Source organism: Mytilus californianus, unplaced genomic scaffold (genome assembly GCF_021869535.1).
Source record: "Mytilus californianus isolate M0D057914Y unplaced genomic scaffold, xbMytCali1.0.p SCAF_21, whole genome shotgun sequence".
Lineage (NCBI taxonomy): Eukaryota > Metazoa > Mollusca > Bivalvia > Mytilida > Mytilidae > Mytilus > Mytilus californianus.
Window position 1 is genome coordinate 8,269,568 of NW_026262670.1, and position 27,791 is coordinate 8,297,358.

The following is a 27,791-nucleotide window of genomic DNA, read 5'->3' on the forward strand; positions in this document are numbered from 1 at the left end:
CATACTACCTTCAACAATGAGCGAAACCCATATCACATAGTATTCTATAAAAGGCCCAGAAGTTACCAATGCAAAACAATCTGACAATACCAAAAAATTAATCGCATGATTTATGTAAAAAAAACAATAAACCAAAACCAAATATGATATACAGCAACAAACGATACAACTGAATAACAGGCTCCTGACTTGAGACAGGCACAAACAGAATAGGTTAGTGTCATTTTTTAAGAGGGCTTTGATCGTGTTGATTTAAGGACTTTAATGCACCAACCTAAAATATGGCTATATAATAAAACTTTGAAATATTATGACTTAACTTTTCAGGGGTTTAAATTATTGGAAGTCCAAGGTACATAGCCTTTCATTTCTGAGAGGAAAGCTTTGGTTTTTGAAATACAAAAGTCCAAAACCTCCCATCTTTTTACATTGCTGTTTTTTTTTTAGGACCTATGACTTTCTGAAGGGCCTTTCACTAAAAAATTCAAATGGTCCAGGACCTTATATTCTTTAAAGCAAATTTAAGAACTTACTAATAAGAGTAAATTTGAACCTTCAATCCTGTTAGAAAGCGGTGGAATATATCTTTGATCATTATATCATTTTTATATAATAATTATACCCCATGGAACAAAGTTCAGTAGGGTATAATGTTTTTGACTCATCCGTCAGTCTGTTAGTCAGTCAGTCAGTCCGTCCATCCGTCTCTCAGTCCTGTTCTTGTCATAGCAACTCCTCTCAAACCACACAACAGAATTTCATGAAACTTTGTAGATAATTAGGACATAATATGTAGATGTGCATATACTCAAGAAATTTTTATCAGTTGACTTTTGTAGGAGTTATTTGTCTTTGAACTTAGAAATTGGGCGAGATTTTGTTCGCCCAGTGACAATGTGGGGGTGTTGGGTATGTAAGTGTGCTCACAAAGGTTTTTTAATTAAGAGATGTTGTATGAATGATGGTGAAACAGTTATCCCTAGTCAGAAGGACAAAGATATAAACAACTACAGATAATAGATATAAGAAAATGAGGTATGAGTGCCAATGAGACAACTCTCCCTCCAAGTCACAATTTATAAAATTAAACCATTATAGGTCGTAGATCGGCCTTCAACAAGGAGCCTTGGCTCACAATGAACAGCAAGCTATAAAGGGCCCCAAAAAATTACTAGTGTAAAACCATTCAAACGGGAAAACCAACAGTCTAATCTATATAAAAAACGAGAAACATTTATGAACCACATCAACAAACGACAACTACTGAACATCAGATTGACAGGTCTCTCAATAGCCTTTGAAATTGCACAAAACCAATACCATATAATAATATAAAAATCTATAAACAGCACTGATATGATAAAATGTGTAACAAATCAAAAGAGAAAATCAACAGCCTATTACAACAATGAAAACGGGAGGGAATACAGCTACCAACAACAACCACTATACTACAGGTTCCTCGAAATGGACACGCACATAAAGAGAGTGTAAAAAGAACAATTGTTTAATGTGATTGCCATGATTGCCTTGCTCATTTGTGGACAGTTTATTTTAGAGAGGCTGGAAATAAATGAATTCAATATTGTCTTAATGCTGGTAAATAAAACTTTTGAAATTTTTAGGTCGGCAAAAGTGCAATTGATGTTTTTGTGTTTGAAGGAAAAAATCACACCCTGTTTGTAGAATACCTCATTTAGGTATGTAATTAGATATACAAGGTTTTGAGTTTAGTTTTTAGCTCAGCTGGCCTAAAAGGCCATGTGAACATTTGCCATCCCTTTGCGTCGGTCGTCTGTCCGTCTTCCCATGTTAATTTTTCAGAGATCTTCTCTGAAAACAGGGGACCAATTTTATCAAACTTGGGCTGAATTATCCTTAAGGTATCTAGTATAAAGTTTGTGTTTTTTTGTCTATCAAGAAACATGACCGCCATGACAAAGAAAATAAAACATAGGGCAAAAAAAGAAGTTTATGGCTTATATCTGAAAAAAAAGCAGTTAAAGCAAAACTGACCTAAATAAAAATGATACATGTGATAAGCATGTAAAGATTTATCTGCCACGAAAATTTCAAACCAACGGGACAACCCTATATGGAGTTACTGCCCCTGAAATAATAATTGTTATTAAAGTTTCTGTTTTTCGATTTTATCTAGAAAACTATTAAAGATACAGAGAAATTTCAACAGCAAAAATGTTCAGCAAGTTTAAAAAAAATCTACAAATAAGTCAAACTGAACAAAATTGTAAATTAATCCCTTATTGGAGTTATTGCCCTTGAAAGATGCAGAAACTATGATAGATAGAGAGAAACCTTTAGTGGCAAAAATGTTCGACAAAGTAAGATCTACCAAAATTATAGGAGCTAGGTTAAAAGTGTAAACTGTAAAAATTATCAGCACGACAAGATGTATCCACCCTGAAAATTTGGTAAAAACTAACCACTTGTTTTTGTCTCTGAACTATCTATTTTAGAATTTTTCACAGTTGGTGGCTGCTATCATAAAAACTATAGGAGTTAGGTTAAAAGTGTAAATTGCAAAAAGTTGCAACACAACAAAATGTATCTAACCTAAAAATTTGAGAAAAATCTGTCACCCTGTTTTAGAGTTATTGCCCCTGAAAAATCATTTTTATACGACCGCAAAAATTTTGCGTTCGTATATTGCTATCACGTTGTCGTCGTCCGAAGACATTTGGTTAAGTGTACAGATCTCTATGAAATTTAACCAAAAGGTTCAATACCACAAAAGGAAGGTTGGGATTGTTTTTGGGGGTGATGGTCCCAACCAGTTTAGGAATTAGGGGCCAAAAAGGGGCCCAAAACAAGCATTTTTCTAGTTTCAGGACAATAACTTGTGTATAAGTATTTTGATTGCTCTGAAATTGTACCACAAGGTTCAATACCACAAGTAGAAGGTTGGTATTCATTTTGGGGGTAATTGCCCACACCTTTCAGGAATAAGGGGCCAAAAAGGGGCCAAAACAAGCATTTTTCTAAGTTTTCAGACAATTGTGTTTAAATGTATGGATGTCTCTTAAATTGTACCACATTTTACAAAAAGAAAATTTCTTCAAATATTATTTTTTTTGGAGGGGGGTAAACAAAATAAAAAAAATTTTGGGGGTCAATTTTTTTTCCTCAAGATTTAAGAAATTATCAATTTTCCACTATTTTTTATGAGGGTGGGTAAACAAAATTTTTTTTGGGGGTGGAGTCAATTTTTTTTCCCTCAAGATTTAAGAAAGTATCAATTTTCCAAAAAAAAAATTGGGGGTCACAATTTATTTTGCTAATTCTTTGTATATAGTCTGAAAACAGATTTACTAAGTATTGCGCAACAGCACAGTGTATTGCACAACAGCAAGAAATCTTCAATTGAATATAAATTCAAATCATATAACCAATATCAAGTTCTTTGACTACATTTATTCTGTGTCAGAAACCTTTAATGTGTCAAATATTTAATTACAATCCAAATTCATACCTGTATCAAGCTTGAATATTGTGTCCATTTTTGCCTCAACTGTTCAGGGTTGGACCTCAGCGGTAGTATCCAGCTGCGCTCGCGAAGCACATTTATTTAAAGTGTTATCCTGTTATTATTGATAAACATGTAGGCGCTAGGTTAAAAGTGTAAATTACAAAAATGGTCAGCTTGACAAGATTTTATAACTCTGGAAATGTTGAAAAAAATATGTAAACCTGTGTTTTTGAGTTATTGCCCCTGAAAAATACATTTTTCCATTTTTTTTCATTTTTGCCTGTTATTTGTAAAACTATAGGAGCTAGCTATAGGTTAAAAGTGTAAACTATAATTACGATCAGCATGACAAGATCTTTTTACTCAGTTTTTTTTAACTACAAATTTTGGAGTTATTGCCCCTGAAATATTGATTTTTACAGGTTTTTGTTCATGCCTGCGACTTCTCTCTCAGAAAGCTCGACAGGGATAGTGATCCAGCGGCAATGGCTGTCATATGATATGATATGTCAATTTTCCTTGACCGCATTTTCATGGTTCAGTAACTACTTGAAAAAAAATTCAAGTTTTTTTGTATTGTTAATTTCTTTCTTATTATGAGTAATAGGATAACTATATTTGGTATGTGCGTGCCTTGCAAGGTCATCATGCCAGTCAGATAGTTTTCACTTGACCTTGACCTCATTTCACAGATCAGTGAACAAGGTTAAGTTTTCGTGGTCAAGTCCATATCTCAGAAATAAGCATATAAGCAATAGGTCTACTATATTTGGTGTAAGGAATGATTGTAAGTTGTACATGTCCAACTGCCAGGTGTCATCTGACTTTGACCTCATTTTCATGGTTCAGTGGATATAGTTAAGTTGTTTTGTTTTGGTCCGTTTTTCTATAACTGTATGCAATAGGTCGACTATATATGATGAAATATTTTATTATGTACAAGTTAGTCTGGCAGGTTTTATTTGACCTTGACCTCAATTTAATGGCTCATTTCTCAATGTTAAGTTTTTTGTTTTGATCATTTTTCTTAAACTATAAGCAATGGGTCAACTATATCATGTATATTTGGTGTATGGAATGATTTTAAAGTGTATATACTATATAGATATAAGAAGATGTGATATGAGTGCAAATGAGACAACTCTCCATCCCACTCACAATGTGTAAAAAATAAACCATTATAGGTCAAAGTACGGCCTTCAACACCGAGCCTTGGCTCACACTGAACAGCAAGCTATAAAGACCCAAAAATGACTAGTGTAAAACAATTCAAACAGGAAAACCTTTCTTGCAGGTATCATCTAAACTTGACATCTTTTTCATGGTTCATTGGTCACTATGATGTTTTCCTGGTTTAGTTTTTTCCTTAAATACTATATGCAATAGGTCAACTATATTTGATCCATGGAATGATTGTAAGGTGTATATGTCTGACTGACAGGGTTCATCTGTCCTTTACCTAATTTTCATGGTTCATTTGTCAATATAAAATTTTAATGATTTGGTCTGTCTTGTATACTACTAGCAAAAGATCAACTATATTTGGTGTATGGAATGATTGTAAGATGTACATGTATTTCTGGCAATTCAGCGTGTGTACTCATGTTTGCAGTTTTGGCTGTTATCTAAAAACCTATAGGAGCTAGGTTAAATATGTAAATTGCATAAATATCAGCAACACAAAGAGTAACTAGTATGTGCATATAAAAATCGTAGTGAGCAAACTAGCAATATTTTCACCAGGTGAGCGACACAAATTTCAAATAGTGCAAAAAAGTTGAGATAGTCTTTTAGATGCTAGTATTACATGTTTTTGGATTAGATTAATATCTGAAAATATTAGGTCAGTAATTTTCAAGTCCATAATGATCATGTATTTTCAATTGGCATTAACAATTATAACTCAATGATAACTACAACAGTATATATTTGAAATATTTTTTTTTCTATTTTTAGGATATAATGGAATATTGGAATGAGGTAAGATTTACTTTTAAGTCCAATTGTCATGTGACCTTTTATTTCCATTTTCTTACCAAAAATACATGTATGTGATGATTTGAGATACAAACTAGTAGAATTCTACGTGACCTTCAAAAACAGATATTACAAGGTCAAAGATAAAACAAACACAACAAAGATTGGGACAAAGAAAAATGTACTACAAACATTTGACTAAGGTGTTGCTAATAACAACTCATAGCAAAGATAGACATAAACTGCATGAAATTTCTCGCCTGTTTTATTTTTATGCGCCCGCCATAGCGGAGGGGGCATTAAGTTTTACCCTTGTCTTTCTGTACGTCCGTACGTCCGTCCGTACATCCCAAAATACATTGGTCTGCATTTCAGGCGACGAAGCGGATTTCACCCTGCTGCGACCAAAGCCCAAGGCGCAAAAGGGAGAAAAAAAATTCTCCTTTTGCGATTGATGTTTCACCGACCCTCAGACAGGCGTGGCTCATGGAGTGACCCAAAGCCGCAATGTGCGTTCAAGATGTCGATGTTCAATGTGTCCTGCAATTCACATTAATTCACGCAGCTGGCTGCGCTCTTCAGCGACGCACGAGTCGAGTGATCCACCGCTGGTTACTGTTTTCTAACTTTAGAGTTTGCCTCAACCAAATGATATGAAACTTATTCACAATGCTTATTACCCCAAAAAACAGATCGAGTATGAATTTTGGTGGCATCACTTTTACCGTTCGAGAGTTATGCCCCTTTACAAATGGAAAAATTGCTGAATTTTTCGTTTCCGTTCTCTTACTTTAGTTTGCCTCTACCAAATGTTATGAAACTTATCCACAATGTTTATTACCACAAAACAGAGATCAAGTTTGAATTTTGGTGGCGTCACTTTTACCATTCTTGAGTTATGCCCCTTTCCAATGGAAAAATTGCTGAAATATTAGTTTTTGTTCTCTAACTTTAGTTTGCCTCAACCAAATGTTATGCACAATGCTAATTACCATAATACACAGATCAAGTTTGAATTTTGTTGTCGTCACTTTTACCGTTCTAGAGTTATGCCCCTTTACAAATCTCAAAATTGCTGAAATATTTGTTTCTGTTCTCTAACTTTAGTTTGCCTCAACCAAATGTTATGAAACTTATGCACACTGCTAATTACCACAAAACACAGATAAAGGTTGAATTTTGGTGTCGTCTTCTGTCCTAGAGTTATGCCCCTTTAAAAATGGAAAATTGCTGAATTTTTCGTTTCTGCTCTCTAATTTAAGTTTACGTCAACTAAATGTTATGAAACTTATAAACAATTCTTATTACCACAAAACTCAGATCAAGTTCAAATTTGGGTAGTGTCACTTTTACTGTTCTTGAGTTATGGCCCTTTATAACGTTATATGCAAGCGGGGGCATCATCTGTTTCCCATAGACACATTCCCCATTTATTTTTTATAAATCATTAGTAACTTGCCAGAAATCCTCTGAGGTCATGGTGTCAGTAACTTGGAGCTGATTATCATGCATAATTTAGTGGCAGTTTAGTGTTTTAGGTTTTTTCATTTTCAGAAATGTATCGAATGTTTTTTAAATATAAGTGTATACACTCTCTTAAGGTTTATTCTATATCTAGTACCTTCAGAATGCTTGTTTACAATGTCAAATACATAACCCTATTGAGTTGTTAGAGAAAATATTGGACAATTTTTGAAAAATAAAAAATACAGAAGTTCTCTCCTCTTGCAATTGTTAAGTTCGTTAGTTGAAAAAAAACATATCTATTTTATGGTATAAAGTGTAAATTGATACAACGCACATTGTTATAACAAATTGTTATCCAAAAGTTTTTTTTATGCCCCATCAACTAAAAGTTGGGGGCATATTGTTTTACCCCTGTCTGTCCTTCTGTCCCATTATGGGTATATAGTTATTCCAGATAACTCCTCCTACAGTTTGAATGCTAGGAAGTTTTAACTTTGCTGGCTGTTTGAACATATATATTGAAGGTGTGCATGTCGTCAGGGTTTAGATTTTGATAAATATTTGCTCTTTTGGGAGATAGTTGAACTTTATCATTTTTGGAGTATATATTTGCATATTTAAGAGGCGCATAGCGTTTCCAGATAACTCCTCCTACAGTGAACCATAGACCTATGTGCTCCCATGCTCAACTTTGTGTATGTTAAAATAACACTTTGCATCTGTGAGGGCATCAGGCCACAATTAAAAATATTTCAGTTTGCCCAAACCCGACCCATGATGACTGGGTGTGGGTAGGTAGGTAGGCAAATTCTTTTTTTTTTATCAGAATTTGCATGAAAATATTAAAACAGTATATCTTCTTTTTCCGTCAAACCTTTGTAGAGACAATCAAAAGCCATGAAAAACTGTCTGCCATTTTCACATGTTTTACTTCTTTACAGGGATGTCACTAGGTTTTGAAGTAGCAGGATTAATAATTAAAGTAGCAGGCAAGGATTGTGGACGTCATAGACGTCTGGTGCGAAGAGCTTGCTCGTCGCCCAACACGGCGAGGTTTTTTTTTTTCTAAAATGGTGCAAAAATCCTGCATTCTGGGGGCTCTTGAACTCTAATTTAGTCCTAATCAAACACCATTTTTTTTAATGATGATAAGGTAAATGAGCAGAAAGATGGTCACATATTTTCTATAAAGTTGATCACATAAATATTATTATCACTATAACAAGACTTTCAGCTAACAAGTAATTGAAGTTGTTTGAGGAAAATGATGAAGGATGACTCTGTAAGACATGGTGATCATTCAGGAAAAGATTCAAATTTGATCTTATTAGTTGAAAATATTTTTAGTTTAACTGTAGACATGCAATTATTCAAATAATTCAAACAAATAGACATTTTTTTTTATTTCTCAGTATTAATAATTTCACATACTTATTACAATAAATCAAATGATGAATTGGACTGTTGCAGGCAAAAAGGTGAACTCTTTAAGGATGTACTTTGGTGAAATTAGAAAAATGTAGAATTTAAAATTGATACTATAAGTCAGAAGACTTCAAGAGCATTTGAGTTAAGAAGCAAACTAATGGAAAGAGAAGAAATCTACTATCTGCTTAAATTTTTGTATATGACCTTTTATGAGTTATTAATTGAAGTATTATATATGGAAAAAAATGGGGGTCATGGGGCAAAATATTTTACCCTGTATCGTAGGAAAAAACCAGAGTCCAAACATCTGACAGAAATTCCAAAACCTGACCTAAGTACATCCTTAAATGCATAATCATGCAGGGCTCACACTACTTCAGAATCATAGGGAGAAGTGACTTCTCTTTTTGAAACTGATAGGGAGAAGTGCTCCTTTGCACCTGTGCTACAATGTTTGGTTTTTACTACCATAGTACAAAGGGTCATATGTAAATAATGTTCTTTTTATATTGTTCAATTCATATCTGAGTATACAATTAAAGTAAAAGTTCAAATTCAAAGTTGTTTAAGTTTAGGTTCTTGTGAGAAACTACCAACTAAATATCTAGCACTAAAAAGATTTTTTTTTTATGACAAAAAGATAAAGAAATTATAATATATAAATCACAATTCAATTAAAAAACTATCTTGTTTATCATGTTTATGAAATTCAGTGTTTCTCATCAAAAGATATACAAAGTTAAGCTGGGCCATATATATTGATATTAGTATTATAGTCCCAGAGTTAATTAAGCAAGTTTAATCAATATTTTGAAACAATCAATATATATGGAATTATATACATTAATCAAGTAAATCTAACAAATAGTCTGTTAATGCGTGTGGAATGCGCAATTTTTCCATTTGGGACCAATTTCCTTGTCAGCTGTTCCATTCATGCATCCGTAGTTATTATTGTAAAAATACGGATTTCGGTCATAGCTGGTCCGTTTCTGATCCGTAGTTAGAAAACAGTTAATGGCACACGAAGAAAATTTACCAAATAAACGATGTTTGACAAGCTATTTGGAAAGGAATTTAACGTTTTTAATGCAATAAATGGATTAAACATTTACTGGAGGCATTTTTTATCACGTTCAAATGAAGTAACAAACTTATTTTGTGGCCGAAAGTTAGATTGATGTACGATCTCGTGTAACAAGTACCGGAAGTGAATGAAGTGATAAAAAGTTGTCTTTTTATTAAATAATCTGCTTCACACTGTAAAGTCAATGCTTAAATCTCTGTTCTTCAGAAAATGAATCGTTTATGTCTGAATTTCTTTAATTATCAATGTTTCATCGACTTGGTAAAAAATGAAAACTTTGTGAAAATATTATTTTTGACAATTTTGCAGTAGCCGGCGCCAAAGCAGAAGTAACCGTTCGTTAAATCAGAAGATAAAAACCGAAAACATCGAATATCGATTAACTGCGTCTCTTACATGCTTTCTTTTAATCTTATTCACAGTTACATTCAAACGCAAAGACGACGAACATTAAGTTTTATACGATGACGGAGCAGACACGAAAAAGATCAGAAAAAAAAAATTCTTCAAAAAACGGCTAAAAAAGAATTTGAGTCGGCGGGTTTTTTTTTGGGTCTGTCGCGTTTGGGCAAACATACAATATTTTTATTTTGGCCTCATTTGTGTCCCCCAGACACCATAATATCTCAAGGAAAGGATAAGTTTGACCCGAACTTATCAAGTCATTTTTTAGTTTGCTGGTGAAACAAAGAAAACACTTGTTTCTATAATGCAAAATACACAAATACAATCGGATAAATCGATTTACAGATTACCATCATTTTGATGATATTTAATTTATATTGTAAAATGTCAGCTGCTCGACACAATATGAAGCCTCTGAACTCATTCGCTGTGCTCCCATGAAAAAAGCTTTATATTGTGAATCACAGCTGATTCTTAACAATGTCAATATGCAGGCAACCTGATAATCGGTACATATCCTCTCTGCCTGAATGGTATTTGAAGTGAGGATACCCCCGATTTATATAGTTATTTGTCATGCAGAATAATAAATAATTATTGCTTTATTTAACAGTTGTTTCATTTATTTTTCATTACAATCTATTAAATGTAAAATCTATGTTCTACTTACAGAAACTTCTTGCAGATGCTGGAAATGGAGATATAGAAGCTTTAAAATTAAGCCTAGAGAATAAAGCAGACATTGATTATCAAGATGTAAGTAAAACAGTCTCATTAGGTACAGTAGTAACATCCAAATTAGTACTAGAGCAAATTAATTATGTACAGTAAAAAAAACCACACAACTACAGATAACTTCAGAACATAGTAGATCTTACTTGAGCAATATAAATCACATAACTACATGTTACTTCAAAATACAGCAAATTGTAATAGAATGAAATACAATTGCATGTTACTTCAAAACCTGACAGTTGAACATAAACAGTATAAAACACTTACTTTAAATAACTTTAACCTTGCTGGTTAACAATACAGCAGATTAATACAGTATAAATCACAACTGTTAGTTACTTCAAAACATGACAGTAAGAACATTAACAGAATAAAACACATAACTGTTAGTTACTTCAAAACATAACAGTAAGAACATCAACAGAATAAAATACACAACTGTTAGTCACTTCAAAACATTTCAGTAAGAACATAAACAGAATAAAATGCACAACTGTTAGTCACTTCAAAACATAACAGTAAGAACATCAACAGAATAAAACACACAACTGTTAGTCACTTCAAAACATGACAGTAAGAACATCAACAGAGAAAAACACACAGCTGTTAGTCACTTCAAAACATCTCAGTAAGAACATCAACAGAATAAAATACACAACTGTTAGTCACTTCAAAACATTTCAGTAAGAACATCAACAGAATAAAATACACAACTGTTAGTCACTTCAAAACATTTCAGTAAGAACATAAACAGAATAAAACACACAACTGTTAGTCACTTCAAAACATGACAGTAAGAACATAAACAGAATAAAATACACAACTGTTAGTCACTTCAAAACATGACAGTAAGAACATAAACAGAATAAAATGCACAACTATTAGTCACTTCAAAACATCTCAGTAAGAACATAAACAGAATAAAATGCACAACTGTTAGTCACTTCAAAATATCTCAGTAAGAACATAAACAGAATAAAATACACAACTGTTAGTCACTTCAAAACATCTCAGTAAGAACATAAACAGAATAAAACACACAACTGTTAGTCACTTCAAAACATAACAGTAAGAACATAAACAGAATAAATCACACAACTGTTAGTCACTTCAAAACATGACAGTAAGAACATAAACAGAATAAAACACACAACTGTTAGTCGCTTCAAAACATGACAGTAAGAACATCAACAGAATAAAACACACAACTGTTAGTCACTTCAAAACATAACAGTAAGAACATCAACAGAATAAAACACACAACTGTTAGTCACTTCAAAACATAACAGTAAGAACATAAACAGAATAAAACACACAACTGTTAGTCACTTAAACATGACAGTAAGAACATAAACAGAATAAAACACACAACTGTTAGTCACTTCAAAACATAACAGTAAGAACATAAACAGAATAAATCACACAACTGTTAGTCACTTCATAACATGACAGTAAGAACATAAACAGAATAAAACACACAACTGTTAGTCGCTTCAAAACATGACAGTAAGAACATAAACAGAATAAAACACACAACTGTTAGTCGCTTCAAAACATGACAGTAAGAACATAAACAGAATAAAACACACAACTGTTAGTCACTTCAAAACATGACAGTAAGAACATAAACAGAATAAAACACACAACTGTTAGTCGCTTCAAAACATGACAGTAAGAACATCAACAGAATAAAACACACAACTGTTAGTCACTTCAAAACATAACAGTAAGAACATAAACAGAATAAAACACACAACTGTTAGTCACTTCAAAACATGACAGTAAGAACATAAACAGAATAAAACACACAACTGTTAGTCACTTCAAAACATAACAGTAAGAACATAAACAGAATAAAACACACAACTGTTAGTCACTTCAAAACATGACAGTAAGAACATCAACAGAATAAAATACACAACTGTTAGTCACTTCAAAACATGACAGTAAGAACATAAACAGAATAAAACACACAACTGTTAGTCACTTCAAAACATGACAGTAAGAACATAAACAGAATAAAACACACAACTGTTAGTCACTTCAAAACATCTCAGTAAGAACATAAACAGAATAAAAACATAACTGTTAGTCACTTCAAAACATAACAGTTAGAACATAAGGATAATAAAACACACAACTGTTAGTCACTTCAAAACATCTCAGTAAGAACATAAACAGAATAAAATACACAACTGTTAGTCACTTCAAAACATGACAGTAAGAACATAAACAGAATAAAACACACAACTGTTAGTCACTTCAAAACATGACAGTAAGAACATCAACAGAATAAAATACACAACTGTTAGTCACTTCAAAACATGACAGTAAGAACATAAACAGAATAAAACACACAACTGTTAGTCACTTCAAAACATGACAGTAAGAACATAAACGGAATAAAACACAACTGTTAGTCACTTCAAAACATCTCAGTAAGAACATAAACAGAATAAAAACATAACTGTTAGTCACTTCAAAACATAACAGTTAGAACATAAGGATAATAAAACACACAACTGTTAGTCACTTCAAAACATCTCAGTAAGAACATCAACAGAATAAAATACACAACTGTTAGTCACTTCAAAACATGACAGTAAGAACATAAACAGAATAAAACACACAACTGTTAGTCACTTCAAAACATGACAGTAAGAACATCAACAGAATAAAATACACAACTGTTAGTCACTTCAAAACATGACAGTAAGAACATAAACAGAATAAAACACACAACTGTTAGTCACTTCAAAACACCTCAGTAAGAACATAAACAGAATAAAAACATAACTGTTAGTCACTTCAAAACATAACAGTTAGAACATAAGGATAATAAAACACACAACTGTTAGTCACTTCAAAACATCTCAGTAAGAACATAAACAGAATAAAATACACAACTGTTAGTCATTTCAAAACATGACAGTAAGAACATAAACAGAATAAAACACACAACTGTTAGTCACTTCAAAACATCTCAGTAAGAACATAAACAGAATAAAAACATAACTGTTAGTCACTTCAAAACATAACAGTTAGAACATAAGGATAATAAAACACACAACTGTTAGTCACTTCAAAACATGACAGTAAGAACATCAACAGAATAAAACACACAACTGTTAGTCACTTCAAAACATCTCAGTAAGAACATAAACAGAATAAAATACACAACTGTTAGTCATTTCAAAACATGACAGTAAGAACATAAACAGAATACAATACACAACTGTTTAGTCACTTCAAAACATGACAGTAAGAACATCAACAGAATAAAATACACAACTGTTTAGTCACTTCAAAACATGACAGTAAGAACATAAACAGAATAAAACACACAACTGTTAGTCACTTCAAAACATAACAGTAAGAACATCAACAGAATAAAACACACAACTGTTAGTCACTTCAAAACATGACAGTAAGAACATAAACAGAATAAAACACACAACTGTTAGTCACTTCAAAACATGACAGTAAGAACATAAACAGAATACAATACACAACTGTTTAGTCACTTCAAAACATGACAGTAAGAACATCAACAGAATAAAATACACAACTGTTTAGTCACTTCAAAACATGACAGTAAGAACATAAACAGAATAAAACACACAACTGTTAGTCACTTCAAAACATGACAGTAAGAACATCAACAGAATACAATACACAACTGTTTAGTCACTTCAAAACATGACAGTAAGAACATCAACAGAATTAAATACACAACTGTTTAGTCACTTCAAAACATGACAGTAAGAACATAAACAGAATAAAATACACAACTGTTAGTCACTTCAAAACATGACAGTAAGAACATAAACAGAATACAATACACAACTGTTTAGTCACTTCAAAACATGACAGTAAGAACATCAACAGAATTAAATACACAACTGTTTAGTCACTTCAAAACATGACAGTAAGAACATAAACAGAATAAAATACACAACTGTTAGTCACTTCAAAACATGACAGTAAGAACATAAACAGAATACAATACACAACTGTTTAGTCACTTCAAAACATGACAGTAAGAACATCAACAGAATAAAATACACAACTGTTTAGTCACTTCAAAACATGACAGTAAGAACATCAACAGAATAAAATACACAACTGTTAGTCACTTCAAAACATGACAGTAAGAACATAAACAGAATACAATACACAACTGTTTAGTCACTTCAAAACATGACAGTAAGAACATCAACAGAATAAAATACACAACTGTTTAGTAACTTCAAAACATGACAGTAAGAACATAAACAGAATAAAATACACAACTGTTTAGTCACTTCAAAACATGACAGTAAGAACATAAACAGAATAAAATACACAACTGTTAGTCACTTCAAAACATGACAGTAAGAACATAAACAGAATAAAACACACAACTGTTAGTCACTTCAAAACATAACAGTAAGAACATCAACAGAATAAAATACACAACTGTTAGTCACTTCATAACATAACAGTAAGAACATAAACAGAATAAAACACACAACTGTTAGTCACTTCAAAACATGACAGTAATAACATAAACAGAATAAAATACACAACTGTTAGTCACTTCAAAACAGAACAGTAAGAACATTGACAGAATAAAACACATAACTGTTAGTCACTTCAAAACATGACAGTAAGAACATACACAGAATAAAACACACAACTTTTAGTCACTTCAAAACATGACAGTAAGAACATACACAGAATAAAACACATAACTGTTAGTCACTTCAAAACATGACAGTAAGAACATAAGCAGAATAAAACACACAACTTTTAGTCACTTCAAAACATGACAGTAAGAACATACACAGAATAAAACACACAACTTTTAGTCACTTCAAAACATGACAGTAAGAACATAAACAGAATAAAATACACAACTGTTAGTCACTTCAAAACATAGCGGTAGGAACATAAACAGAATAAAATACACAACTGTTAGTCACTTCAAAACATGACAGTAAAAACATAAACAGAATAAAATACACAACTGTTAGTCACTTCAAAACAGAACAGTAAGAACATAAACAGAATAAAACACACAACTGTTAGTCACTTAAAAACATGACAGTAAGAACATTAGCAGAATAAAACACATAACTATAAGTCACTACAAAACATGACAGTAGGAACATAAACAGAATAAAACACACAACTGTTAGTCACATCATAATATAACAGTAAGAACATTGACAGAATAAAACACATAACTATAAGTCACTACAAAACATGACAGTAGGAGCAGAAACAGAATAAAACACATAACTTCAAGTCACTTTAACATGACAGTAGGAACATAAACAGAATAAAACAAATAACTATAAGTCACTTTAACATGACAGTAAGAACAGAAACAAAATAAAACACATAACTATAAGTCACTTTAACATGACAGTAGGAACATAAACAGAATAAAACAAATAACTATAAGTCACTTTAACATGACAGTAAGAACAGAAACAAAATAAAACACATAACTATAAGTCACTTTAACATGACAGTAGGAACATAAACAGAATAAAAGACATAACTATAAGTCACTACAAAACATGACAGTAAGAACATAAACAGAATAAAACACATAACTATAAGTCACTTAAACATGACAGTAAGAACATAAACAGAATAAAACACATAACTATAAGTCACTTAAACATGACAGTAAGAACAGAAACAGAATCAAACACATAACTACAAGTCACTTTAACATGACAGTTAGAACAGAAACAGAATAAAACACACAACTGTTAGTCACTTAAACATGACAGTAAGAACATAAACAGAATAAAACACATAACTATAAGTCACTACAAAACATGACAGTAGGAACATAAACAGAATAAAACACATAACTATAAGTCACTACAAAACATGACAGTAAGAACATAAACAGAATAAAACACATAACTATAAGTCACTACAAAACATGACAGTAAGAACAGAAACAGAATAAAACACATAAATATAAGTCACTTAAACATGACAGTAAGAACAGAAACAGAATAAAACACATAACTATAAGTCACTTAAACATGACAGTAAGAACAGAAACAGAAAAAAACACATAACTATAAGTCACTTAAACATGACAGTAAGAACAGAAACAGAATTAAACACATAACTATAAGTCACCTCAAAACATGACAGTAAGAACATAAACAGAATAAAATACACAACTGTTAGTCACTTCAAAACATAGCGGTAGGAACATAAACAGAATAAAATACACAACTTTTAGTCACTTCAAAACATGACAGTAAAAACATAAACAGAATAAAATACACAACTGTTAGTCACTTCAAAACAGAACAGTAAGAACATAAACAGAATAAAACACACAACTGTTAGTCACTTAAAAACATGACAGTAAGAACATTAGCAGAATAAAACACATAACTATAAGTCACTACAAAACATGACAGTAGGAACATAAACAGAATAAAACACACAACTGTTAGTCACATCATAATATAACAGTAAGAACATTGACAGAATAAAACACATAACTATAAGTCACTACAAAACATGACAGTAGGAGCAGAAACAGAATAAAACACATAACTTCAAGTCACTTTAACATGACAGTAGGAACATAAACAGAATAAAACAAATAACTATAAGTCACTTTAACATGACAGTAAGAACAGAAACAAAATAAAACACATAACTATAAGTCACTTTAACATGACAGTAGGAACATAAACAGAATAAAACAAATAACTATAAGTCACTTTAACATGACAGTAAGAACAGAAACAAAATAAAACACATAACTATAAGTCACTTTAACATGACAGTAGGAACATAAACAGAATAAAAGACATAACTATAAGTCACTACAAAACATGACAGTAAGAACATAAACAGAATAAAACACATAACTATAAGTCACTTAAACATGACAGTAAGAACATAAACAGAATAAAACACATAACTATAAGTCACTTAAACATGACAGTAAGAACAGAAACAGAATCAAACACATAACTACAAGTCACTTTAACATGACAGTTAGAACAGAAACAGAATAAAACACACAACTGTTAGTCACTTAAACATGACAGTAAGAACATAAACAGAATAAAACACATAACTATAAGTCACTACAAAACATGACAGTAGGAACATAAACAGAATAAAACACATAACTATAAGTCACTACAAAACATGACAGTAAGAACATAAACAGAATAAAACACATAACTATAAGTCACTACAAAACATGACAGTAAGAACAGAAACAGAATAAAACACATAAATATAAGTCACTTAAACATGACAGTAAGAACAGAAACAGAATAAAACACATAACTATAAGTCACTTAAACATGACAGTAAGAACAGAAACAGAAAAAAACACATAACTATAAGTCACTTAAACATGACAGTAAGAACAGAAACAGAATTAAACACATAACTATAAGTCACCTCAAAACATGACAGTAAGAACATAAACAGAATAAAACACATAAATATAAGTCACTACAAAACATGACAGTAAGAACATAAACAGAATAAAACACATAACTATAAGTCACTACAAAACATGACAGTAAGAACAGAAACAGAATAAAACACATAAATATAAGTCACTTAAACATGACAGTAAGAACAGAAACAGAATAAAACACATAACTATAAGTCACTTAAACATGACAGTAAGAACAGAAACAGAATAAAACACATAACTATAAGTCACTTTAACATGACAGTAAGAACAGAAACAGAATAAAACACATAACTATAAGTCACTTAAACATGACAGTAAGAACATAAACAGAATAAAACACATAACTATAAGTCACTACAAAACATGACAGTAGGAACATAAACAGAATAAAACACATAACTATAAGTCACTACAAAACATGACAGTAAGAACATAAACAGAATAAAACACATAACTATAAGTCACTACAAAACATGACAGTAAGAACAGAAACAGAATAAAACACATAACTATAAGTCACCTCAAAACATGACAGTAAGAACATAAACAGAATAAAACACATAACTATAAGTCACTACAAAACATGACAGTAAGAACAGAAACAGAATAAAACACATAACTATAAGTCACTACAAAACATGACAGTAAGAACAGAAACAGAATAAAACACATAACTATAAGTCACTTTAACATGACAGTAAGAACAGAAACAGAATAAAACACATAACTATAAGTCACTTAAACATGACAGTAAGAACATAAACAGAATAAAACACATAACTATAAGTCACTTAAACATGACAGTAAGAACATAAACAGAATAAAACACATAACTATAAGTCACTTAAACATGACAGTAAGAACATAAACAGAATCAAACACATAACTACAAGTCACTTTAACATGACAGTTAGAACAGAAACAGAATAAAACACACAACTGTTAGTCACTTAAACATGACAGTAAGAACAAAAACAGAATAAAACACATAAATATAAGTCACTACAAAACATGACAGTAAGAACAGAAACAGAATAAAACACATAACTATAAGTCACCTCAAAACATGACAGTAAGAACATAAACAGAATAAAACACACAACTGTTAGTCACTTAAACATGACAGTAAGAACATAAACAGAATAAAACACATAAATATAAGTCACTACAAAACATGACAGTAGGAACATAAACAGAATAAAACACATAACTATAAGTCACTTTAACATGACAGTAGGAACATAAACAGAATAAAACACATAACTATAAGTCACTACAAAACATGACAGTAAGAACAGAAACAGAATAAAACACATAACTATAAGTCACCTCAAAACATGACAGTAAGAACATAAACAGAATAAAACACATAACTATAAGTCACTACAAAACATGACAGTAAGAGCAGAAACAGAATAAAACACATAACTATAAGTCACCTCAAAACATGACAGTAAGAACATAAACAGAATAAAACACATAAATATAAGTCACTACAAAACATGACAGTAAGAACATAAACAGAATAAAACACATAACTATAAGTCACTACAAAACATGACAGTAAGAACAGAAACAGAATAAAACACATAACTACAAGTCACTTTAACATGACAGTAAGAACAGAAACAGAATAAGACACATAACTATAAGTCACTTAAACATGACAGTAGGAACATAAACAGAATAAAACACATAACTATAAGTCACTACAAAACATGACAGTAAGAACAGAAACAGAATAAAACACATAACTATTAGTCACTTTAACATGACAGTTAGAACAGAAACAGAATAAAACACATAACTATTAGTCACTTTAACATGACAGTTAGAACAGAAACAGAATAAAACACACAACTGTTAGTCACTTAAACATGACAGTAAGAACATAAACAGAATAAAACACATAAATATAAGTCACTACAAAACATGACAGTAAGAACAGACACAGAATAAAACACATAACTATAAGTCACCTCAAAACATGACAGTAAGAACATGAACAGAATAAAACACACAACTGTTAGTCACTTAAACATGACAGTAAGAACATAAACAGAATAAAACACACAACTGTTAGTCACTTAAACATGACAGTAAGAACATAAACAGAATAAAACACATAAATATAAGTCACTACAAAACATGACAGTAGGAACATAAACAAAATAAAACACATAACTATAAGTCACTTTAACATGACAGTAGGAACATAAACAGAATAAAACACATAACTATAAGTCACTACAAAACATGACAGTAAGAACAGAAACAGAATAAAACACATAACTATAAGTCACCTCAAAACATGAGAGTAAGAACATAAACAGAATAAAACACATAAATATAAGTCACTTCAAAACATGACAGTAAGAACATTAACAGAATAAAACACATAACTATAAATCACTTCAAAACATGACAGTAAGAAAATGCATAAAAGAATAAAACACACAACTATAAGATATTTCAAAATAACCAATTGTTACAGTTCAAAAATACAAGTCAAGTCACTTAAAAACATCGCAGGTTGTACATATAAAATATAAAACACACAACTACAAGGTTGTACATATAAAATATAAAACACACAACTACATGTTGTAGATATAAAGTATAAAACACACAGCTACAAGGTTGTACATAAAAAGTATAAAACACACAACTACAAGGTTGTACGTATAAAATATAAAACACACAACTAAAAGTTTGTACATATAAAGTTTAAAACACACAACTACAAGGTTGTACATATAATGCATAAAACACACAACTACAAGGTTGTACATATAAAGTATAAAACACACAACTACAAGGTTATACAAATAAAGTATAAAACACACAACTACAAGGTTGTACATATAAAGTACAAAAATGTATAAAACACACAAAACAAGGTTGTACATATAAAGTATAAAACACACAACTACAAGGTTGTACATATAAAGTATAAAACACACAACTACAAGGTTGTACATATAAAGTACAAAAATGTATAAAACACACAAAACAAGGTTGTACATATAAAGTATAAAACACACAACTACATGGTTGTACATATAAAGTACAAAAATGTATAAAACACACAAAACAAGGTTGTACATATAAAGTATAAAACACACAACTACATGGTTGTACATATAAAGTACAAAAATGTATAAAACACACAAAACAAGGTTGTACATATAAAGTATAAAACACACAACTACAAGTTTGTACATATAAAGTATAAAACACACAACTACAAGGTTGTACATATAAAGTCTAAAACACACAACTACAAGTTTGTACATATAAAGTATAAAACACACAACTACATGTTTGTACATATAAAGTCTAAAACACACAACTACAAGGTTGTACATATAAAGTATAAAACACACAGCTACAAGGCTGTACATATAAAGTATAAAACACACAACTACAAGTTTGTACATATAAAGTATAAAACACACAACTACAAGGTTGTACAAAAAAAGTATAAAACACACAACTACATGGTTGTACATATAAAGTATAAAACACACAACTACAAGGTTGTGAATATAAAGTATAAAACACACAACTACAAGTTTGTACATATAAAGTATAAAACACACAACTACATGGTTGTGAATATAAAGTATAAAACACACAACTACAAGGTTGTACATATAAAGTATGAAACACACAACTACATGGTTGTACATATAAAGTATAAAACACACAACTACAAGGTTGTACATATAAAGTATAAAACACACAACTACAAGGTTGTACATATAAGTATGAAACACACAACTACAAGATTGTACATATAAAGTATAAAACACACAACTACAAGGTTGTGAATATAAAGTATAAAACACACAACTACAAGTTTGTACATATAAAGTATAAAACACACAACTACATGGTTGTGAATATAAAGTATAAAACACACAACTACAAGGTTGTACATATAAAGTATGAAACACACAACTACATGGTTGTACATATAAAGTATAAAACACACAACTACAAGGTTGTACATATAAAGTATAAAACACACAACTACAAGTTTGTACATATAAAGTATAAAACACACAACTACATGGTTGTACATATAAAGTATAAAACACACAAAACAAGGTTGTGCATATAATGTATAAAACACACAACTACAAGGCTGTACATATAATGCATAAAACACACAACTATAAGGTTGTACATAAATAGTATAAAACACACAACTACAAGGTTATACATATAAAGTATAAAACACACAAAACAAGGTTGTGCATATAATGTATAAAACACACAACTACAAGGTTGTACATATAAAGTATAAAACACACAACTACAAGGTTGTACATATAATGTATAAAACACACAACTACAAGGTTGTACATATAAAGTATAAAACACGCAACTACAAGGTTGTGCATATAAAACACACAACTACAAGGTTGTACATATAAAGTATAAAACACACAAAACAAGGTTGTGCATATAATATATAAAACACACAACTACAAGGTTGTACATATAAAGTATAAAACACACAGCTACAAGGTTGTACATATAATGTATAAAACACACAACTACAAGGTTGTACATATAAAGTATGAAACACACAAAACAAGGTTGTACATATCACTCAATGTAAATCCGACCTGTGATCAAAATACAGCAGTGAATGTGAAAGCTACCTGCGATCAAAGTACAACACTTAATGAAAAACCTACCTGTAATCAGAGCTCATTGGGGAATTTGAAACATACCTGTAATCAAAGCTCATCACTAAAAGTGAATCTGTGAGACATACCTGTAAACAAAGCGAAACATGCCTGCAATCAAACACATCACTGAATGTGAAACATACCTATTATCAAACACAATACTGAATGTGAAACATACCTATTATCAAACTTATCACTGAATGTGAAACATACCTATTATCAAACACAACACTGAATGTGAAACATACCTATTATCAAACGTAACACTGAATGTGAAACATACCTATTATCAAACACAACACTGAATGTGAAACATACCTATTATCAAACACAACACTGAATGTGAAACATACCTATTATCAAACACACCACTGAATGTGAAACATACCTATTATCAAACATAACACTGAATGTGAAACATACCTATTATCAAACACACCACTGAATGTGAAACATACCTATTATCAAACATAACACTGAATGTGAAACATACCTGTTATCAAACACAACAATGAAAATGAAACATACCTATTATCAAACATAACACTGAATGTGAAACATACCTGTTATCAAACATAACACGGAATGTGAAACATACCTATTATCAAACACAACAATGAATGTGAAACATACCTATTATCAAATACAACACTGAATGTGAAACATACCTATTATCAAACACAACGCTGAATGTGAAACATACCTATTATCAAACACAACACTGAATGTGAAACATGCCTATTATCAAACACAACACTGAATGTGAAACATACCTATTATCAAACATAACACTGAATGTGAAACATACCTGTTATCAAAGTACATCACTGAATTGGAAACATTGTAATCAAAGTACAACACTGAATGTGAAACATACCTGTTATCAAAGTACATCACTGAATTGGAAACATTGTAATCAAACATAACACTGAATGTGAAACATACCTATTATCAAACACAACACTGAATGTGAAACATACCTATTATCAAACATAACACTGAATGTGAAACTTACCTGTTATCAAACACAACAATGAAAATGAAACATACCTATTATCAAACACAACGCTGAATGTGAAACATGGCTATTATCAAACATAACACTGAATGTGAAACATACCTGTTATCAAACACAAGACTGAATATGAAACATACCTATTATCAAACACAATGCTAAATGTGAAACATACCTATTATCAAACACAACACTGAATGTGAAACATACCTATTATCAAACATAACACTGAATGTGAAACATACCTGTTATCAAACACAACAATGAAAATGAAACATACCTATTATCAAACATAACACTGAATGTGAAACATACCTGTTATCAAACATAACACTGAATGTGAAACATACCTATTATCAAACACAAGAATGAATGTGAAACATACCTATTATCAAACACAACACTGAATGTGAAACATACCTATTATCAAACACAACACTGAACGTGAAACATGCCTATTATCAATCATAACACTGAATGTGAAACATACCTATTATCAAACATAACACTGAATGTGAAACATACCTGTTATCAAAGTACATCACTGAATTGGAAACATTGTAATCAAAGTACAACACTGAATGTGAAACATACCTATTATCAAAGTACATCACTGAATTGGAAACATTGTAATCAAACATAACACTGAATGTGAAACATACCTATTATCAAACACAACACTGAATGTGAAACATACCTATTATCAAACACAACACTGAATGTGAAACATACCTATTATCAAACATAACACTGAATGTGAAACAGATTTATTATCAAACACAATACTGAATGTGAAACATACCTATTATCAAACACAACACTGAATGTGAAACATGCCTATTGTTAAACATAACACTGAATGTGAAACAGACCTATTATCAAACATAACACTGAATGTGAAACATACCTGCTATCAAACATAACACTGAATGTGAAACATACCTATTATCAAACACAACACTGAATGTGAAACATACCTATTATCAAACACAACACTGAATGTGAAACATACCTGTTATCAAAGCACATCACTGAATGTGAAACATACCTATTATCAAACACAACACTGAATGTGAAACATGCCTATTATCAAACATAACACTGAATGTGAAACATGCCTATTATCAAACATAACACTGAATGTGAAACATACCTATTATCAAACATAACACTGAATGTGAAACATACCTGTTATCAAAGTACATCACTGAATTGGAAACATTGTAATCAAAGTACAACACTGAATGTGAAACATACCTGTTATCAAAGTACATCACTGAATTGGAAACATTGTAATCAAAGTACAACACTGAAAATGAAACATACCTGTTATCAAAGTACATCACTGAATTGGAAACATTGTAATCAAACATAACACTGAATGTGAAACATACCTATTATCAAACACAACACTGAATGTGAAACATACCTATTATCAAACATAACACTGAATGTGAAACATACCTGTTATCAAACACAACAATGAAAATGAAACATACCTATTATCAAACACAACACTGAATGTGAAACATGGCTATTATCAAACATAACACTGAATGTGAAACATACCTGTTATCAAACACAAGACTGAATATGAAACATACCTATTATCAAACACAATACTAAATGTGAAACATTCCTATTATCAAACACAACACTGAATGTGAAACATACCTATTATCAAACATAACACTGAATGTGAAACATACCTGTTATCAAACACAATAATGAAAATGAAACATACCTATTATCAAACATAACACTGAATGTGAAACATACCTGTTATCAAACATAACACTGAATGTGAAACATACCTATTATCAAACACAAGAATGAATGTGAAACATACCTATTATCAAACACAACACTGAATGTGAAACATACCTATTATCAAACACAACACTGAATGTGAAACATACCTGTTATCAAACACAACACTGAATGTGAAACATACCTATTATCAAACACAACACTGAATGTGAAACATGCATATTATCAAACATAACACTGAATGTGAAACATACCTTTTATCAAACATAACACTGAATGTGAAACATACCTGTTATCAAAGTACATCACTGAATTGGAAACATTGTAATCAAAGTACAACACTGAATGTGAAACATACCTGTTATCAAAGTACATCACTGAATTGGAAACATTGTAATCAAACATAACACTGAATGTGAAACATACCTATTATCAAACACAACACTGAATGTGAAACATAACTATTATCAAACACAACACTGAATGTGAAACATGCCTATTATCAAACATAACACTGAATGTGAAACAGATCTATTATCAAACATAACACTGAATGTGAAACATACCTATTATCAAACACAATACTAAATGTGAAACATTCCTATTATCAAACACAACACTGAATGTGAAACATACCTATTATCAAACATAACACTGAATGTGAAACATGCCTATTATCAAACATAACAATGAATGTGAAACAGACCTATTATCAAACATAACACTGAATGTGAAACATACCTATTATCAAACATAACACTGAATGTGAAACATACCTATTATCAAACACAACACTGAATGTGAAACATACCTGTTATCAAAGCACATCACTGAATGTGAAACATACCTATTATCAAACACAACAATGAAAATAAAACATACCTGTTATCAAACACAACACTGAATGTGAAACATACCTATTATCAAACACAACACTGAATGTGAAACATACCTATTATCAAACACAACACTGAATGTGAAACATACCTATTATCAAACACAACACTGAATGTGAAACATACCTATTATCAAACATAACACTGAATGTGAAACATACCTGTTATCAAAGCACATCACTGAATTGGAAACATTGTAATCAAAGTACAACACTGAATGTGAAACATACCTGTTATCAAAGTACATCACTGAATTGGAAACATTGTAATCAAAGTACAACACTGAATGTGAAACATACCTGTTATCAAAGTACATCACTGAATTGGAAACATTGTAATCAAACATAACACTGAATGTGAAACATACCTATTATCAAACACAACACTGAATGTGAAACATACCTATTATCAAACATAACACTGAATGTGAAACATACCTGTTATCAAACACAACAATGAAAATGAAACATACCTATTATCAAACACAACACTGAATGTGAAACATGGCTATTATCAAACATAACACTGAATGTGAAACATACCTGTTATCAAACACAAGACTGAATATGAAACATACCTATTATCAAACACAATACTAAATGTGAAACATTCCTATTATCAAACACAACACTGAATGTGAAACATACCTATTATCAAACATAACACTGAATGTGAAACATACCTGTTATCAAACACAATAATGAAAATGAAACATACCTATTATCAAACATAACACTGAATGTGAAACATACCTGTTATCAAACATAACACTGAATGTGAAACATACCTATTATCAAACACAAGAATGAATGTGAAACATACCTATTATCAAACACAACACTGAATGTGAAACATACCTATTATCAAACACAACACTGAATGTGAAACATACCTGTTATCAAACACAACACTGAATGTGAAACATACCTATTATCAAACACAACACTGAATGTGAAACATGCATATTATCAAACATAACACTGAATGTGAAACATACCTTTTATCAAACATAACACTGAATGTGAAACATACCTGTTATCAAAGTACATCACTGAATTGGAAACATTGTAATCAAAGTACAACACTGAATGTGAAACATACCTGTTATCAAAGTACATCACTGAATTGGAAACATTGTAATCAAACATAACACTGAATGTGAAACATACCTATTATCAAACACAACACTGAATGTGAAACATAACTATTATCAAACACAACACTGAATGTGAAACATGCCTATTATCAAACATAACACTGAATGTGAAACAGATCTATTATCAAACATAACACTGAATGTGAAACATACCTATTATCAAACACAATACTAAATGTGAAACATTCCTATTATCA

At 31.0% G+C, this 27,791-nt stretch overlaps 1 long non-coding RNA gene and 1 other non-coding gene across 2 annotated transcripts in view; one reads left to right on the plus strand and one right to left on the minus strand.

Annotated features, from left to right (window-relative positions):
* Window positions 1-27,791, plus strand: part of LOC127731882 (uncharacterized) — a 70,808-nt gene that overhangs the window by 38,097 nt on the left and 4,920 nt on the right. Inside the window, exons 4-6 of the long non-coding RNA XR_007995880.1 lie at window positions 1,626-1,700; window positions 5,444-5,467; window positions 10,524-10,607. This is a non-coding gene — a long non-coding RNA (uncharacterized LOC127731882). The remainder of the gene's footprint in view (window positions 1-1,625; window positions 1,701-5,443; window positions 5,468-10,523; window positions 10,608-27,791) is intronic.
* Window positions 5,928-6,081, minus strand: LOC127732032 (5.8S ribosomal RNA). The gene has a single exon (XR_007996032.1). It is a non-coding gene; the product is annotated as a 5.8S ribosomal RNA (ribosomal RNA).